This window comes from Apodemus sylvaticus, chromosome 4, assembly GCF_947179515.1.
Source record: "Apodemus sylvaticus chromosome 4, mApoSyl1.1, whole genome shotgun sequence".
Classification (NCBI taxonomy): Eukaryota; Metazoa; Chordata; class Mammalia; order Rodentia; family Muridae; genus Apodemus; species Apodemus sylvaticus.
The window spans coordinates 140,384,287-140,388,563 of NC_067475.1; the positions used below are offsets into that span (position 1 = coordinate 140,384,287).

Consider the following 4,277-nt stretch of genomic DNA (forward strand, 5'->3'; position numbering starts at 1 on the left):
GAAATGCTATCACAAACCCAACGGAACTCAGTCCGTGAGCTCCCTCTTGATGCTCACACGTACTCGATGACGTAAATCAGTCCAAGGCTGTCGGTCGACAGTTCTGAGTCTTCAGGAGTCTACAGGCAGTCTGTCTCCTTCGTGTTTCCGGCTCAGAGCACTTAGCGGTCACCTGTGTTCCCTGTGGTCCTTCCACCGTCAAAACCAGCAGCACTCCACCTCCTCTCCAAACTTCCTGCTCCTCTCTTCTCCTCCCCCACCTCCTTCTTCCTCACCCAGTGTCTGATTCAGGGCACTGAGCATGCCTAGCAAATGTTGTTCTACTAAACTGCATCTCCAGCTCTCAGGGGTAGCCCAGGCTAGCCCGAACCATCCTGAATCCTCCAGTCTCATTCTCATCTGCTCAGTGATGACTGTCAGGGTCTGTCGCAGCCAGCTCCGCCTCTTTCTTATAAGGACCTTGTGTGTCTATTGTGGCCACTCAATCAGCCCACGTCAAGCTCTCTGACTTATCAACTCTGCAAACTCCCCTCATTATGTAAAGTGACAGTTACAAATCTCTTGGCTAGGATATGAACTTCTAGGTGATGTGGGAGCGCTTTGCATCCGACATGCAAAAGAACCCCTCTTCTCCTAGTCTTTTCTTTTCATTCTTCCACGAATCCCCTCTCTCCCCCTTCTGCATGAAGCTGAACTGGTTCAGCCTTTCTCTCTCTGCTTTCTCCAAAATTTTGCCCTTAACTAAAGAGAGTCCTCTCTAAAAAGCGCCCTGTTAGGCATGTTGACAAAGCTGTCCCGGGAGTTTGGCTGTGAGGTGACTCACTGGGACTACACGCCAGAGAGTGGCAGGTCCCCTGCCTAGGCACAGTATTTTCTTCCCTTCTGCCCCTTGCTCGGGAGGGTGAGCGGAACAGTAGTTCCTTCCCCTCTGTGACACTCATCTCTGTCAGGGCTAAGGACGCGGGGCATCCATTCACCCAGGTGGCTCTGGCCTGGCTCTCTCTCTCAGTTTATTACCCAGTCAAGCTTCATATTTAGTTAGCTTCCTGCTTACGCGCTTGTGTCCTCAACGCTGTCCTAATAGTCTTCTGCTCTTTAGTAAGAAAGGACTGCTGGATGCTGCCATCAGGTTTACTTTCAGACGATGTCATAGGGACGTTGGATGCGGCAACGTGGATCCCATGAAGTTTGCCTTGTCACACACACACTGTAAGCAGATTTTGGTGTTTTCCTAACTGTCTTAGTTGTAAGGCAGGGCCATTCTATGACCACATGTTTGGGCAAATCTGGTTTTTTTATAGGCTGGGTTAGTTTATGGCAATATCTCAAATTCTGTACTATTCTGAGTGTCACCAAACACTGTTTCTGAAAGAGAAAGAATAAAGGGCTACTAGTTCAAAGGTCAGGTGATCCTGTGCAGCACAAAGGTCACCCTGGAAGAGACATAGGCCATAGGCTAATAGAGCCAACTGCTTTTCCTCAAATGCTCACCATGTCATGTTTTCATTTTGTTTTGTCTGCTTGTTTTAAACAGGTCTCTCATCAGACTGAAATGTGGAACCTGCCGAGTCTTCTAGGCTGGCAGGCCACCAAGCCCCTGGAACCCACCTGTCTGCTTTCCTGTTGCTTGGGTTGTGTGTCACCACGCCAGATGTTTTCTGTGACTGTCGTTGTGTGGGTGCTGTGGAATCAAAGTCAGATCCTTCAGCTTTTAAGGAGAGCAGTTTACCAACTGAGCTATCACCCCAGCTCCCAGCATTGCTTGAACAAAACACAGCCCACTGCAAATCCCCAATATGCCCCAATACACACTGTCTGCTTTACGGAGCTCGGTGGGTTTCTGGTTCCTTATAGGAGCCAAGGGAAGGGAGGAGATGGGGCCAGGGGTGTTTCTTAAACCTCTTCCCAGTGATGTGATCTTAATGAGAATTCTTTTCTGCGTCAAGAGGGCACAGCCAGGCAGGGCTCTTGTAAATGTATTTGTTCGAGGTATTAATCAGATGGCTTCCCTATGGATGCTGGGGGGGGCATAAGTAGATACACCCCTGTGGCTGCACAGCCTGAGCACTCTAAATCCAAGCTCCTTCCCCAATCAACAACTGCAATGTGTGATGACTGACTTCGTGCCTCTGGGTTTGGTGTTCACACTGGAAACGACGTTTGTTCTCTCTGCTCACTGTAGATGCTTTGGATGTTGTAGTTTCTGAGACTAATCACCTGCCTCTTTGAGATTCCTTCCACCACTATCAAAAAAGTCAAATAAGATTAAAAAAAAAAACTAGCATTCTATAGCCAGTACTTAAATGAAGCCAGATAATTTCAATGAGACAGGTCCAGATTCTGGTTTTATTTATTTATTTATTTTCTGGTCCAACAATAAACAGATAAACGAATCTTAAATTATTTATGCTCCATAAACTTTCAGTTCTTAGCAGAGGCTGGCTCTTCCACACCCAGCCCCACTCTGCTCCTGGCTCCTACTGGTCTCCACACACACTGTTTACTTTACTGGGCTCAGTGAGTTTCTATAAATATTCACTAAGCACCTGGCATTGTGTGCCCAAGGTGCAAAGATAAAGCCAGGAGAACACACTGGCTCTTCCCTCCCAGAGTTTCCCAGTTTCCAGGAGGGCTGGGGAGCAGGTGTGAGGTGACAGTCCAGTGTGACCTTAGCAGGTCTCAGGTCTCCTTATGGTGACCATCCAGTGTGAAGCCAGCAGCAGGTCTCCCTTTGGGGTTCCAATGCTCTCCCCTGCTTTGTTCCCCCGTTTCTGTTGAATCCAGCCCCACACCTTGATGTTCCTCTGGGACTCAGTTCACAGTGCACCTGTCATTCTGTTATGTTAACCACTTGAGCACCCTGCTCTCTGATTTCCTATGGAACGTCCTGCTCAATATACATCTTTGTCTTGTGTAGACTGTCAAGCACCCGAGGGCTAAGATCTCTTCTTAAGCATCTTCACTGATTTCTTCCTTGGTTTTTTTTTTTTTTTTTGTTTTTTTTTGTTTTTGTTTCTGGGAGTTTTGTAATTATATTTGTGTACAGAAAACTTACTGCACATTTAACCCAATTTAGTGGCGAGTTCTTTAGCCTTTGCCTTTTCCAGCTTGGCAATGCGAGTCACAGACTTAGGACCTAGGACATTGCCTCCCTAGTGGCGGCGGATCCTGTCATATCTGTCATTATAATTGGTCTGAATAGCTTCCACCAGCTTAGCCAGAGCACCCTTGTCCTCTGAGTTAACCTGTGTGAAGGCGACAGTGGTGCATGTCTTCCTGTGGACCAGGTACCCAGCTTGGCCTTTCCCTTGACGATGCAGTAGGGCACGCCCATCTTTCAACCCAGGGCAGGCAGGAAAACCACCAGCTTAATGGGGTCTACATCATGGGCATCACCACCAGCTGAGCCTCCTTGTTCTCCACCAAGGTGGTCACAGTATTGACTCCTGCTCGGAGGACAGTGGTCTCTTAGTTGGGTCGTCCCCTTTGCCAGCGGCTTTCTTCTCAGCACGGGCCAGCAGCCTCTGCTTCTGCTCCTGCTTTGTCTCTGGCCTGTACCTGTGGGCAAGCTTAAGCAGCTGAGTCGCTGTTTGTCTGTCCAGGGCCTGGGTGAGCTGGTTAATGGCAGGAGGGGCTTTGAGCTGCTTATGGAGGATGGCTTTTTGCCGTTGCAGCCTGATGTGGCAGGGCCATTTGACGAAGTGTGTTAGGTCTCTTTTGGGCTGGATGTCCTGCCCAATGCCGAAATTCTTGGTCCTTTTCTCAAACAAAGGGTTGACCACCTTCTTGGCCTCCTGTTTCTTGACGACAGCAAGAAGGGGCCACCTTCTTCCCCTTGGCCTTCTTTCCTTTGGGCATCTTGGTCGGCTTGTGGAGAGAGCTCTTGTTTGTTTTTGTTTGTTTGTTTGTTTGATTTTTTTGAGACAGGGTTTCTCTGTATGGCCTTAGCCATCCTGGAACTCACTCTCTAGACCAGGCTGGCCTCGAACTCAGAAATCCTCCTGCCTTTGCCTCCCAATTGCTGGGATTAAAGGCGTGCACCACCACCGCCCCACTATCTCTACTAATTTCATATTACAAGCACAACCAAAACAAAAGTTCTCATGATGGCCTCCAAGGCACTACATAGTTTGGTGTCTGCTTCATTTCTGACACCTCTCTTGGTTTAACCATAGATAATTCCTGTTTCTAACATGTACTGAACCTTCTTTCATTTTAAATTTTTTTATTAAGACTTCATTAGTCATTAGAGAAATGCAAATCAAAACAACCCTAAG

General features: G+C 48.0%; 1 pseudogene; it reads right to left on the reverse strand.

Annotated features, from left to right (window-relative positions):
• Nucleotides 1–3,062: 3,062 nt before the first annotated feature.
• Nucleotides 3,063–3,864, reverse strand: LOC127682401 (60S ribosomal protein L7a-like; annotated as a pseudogene).
• Nucleotides 3,865–4,277: the final 413 nt, after the last annotated feature.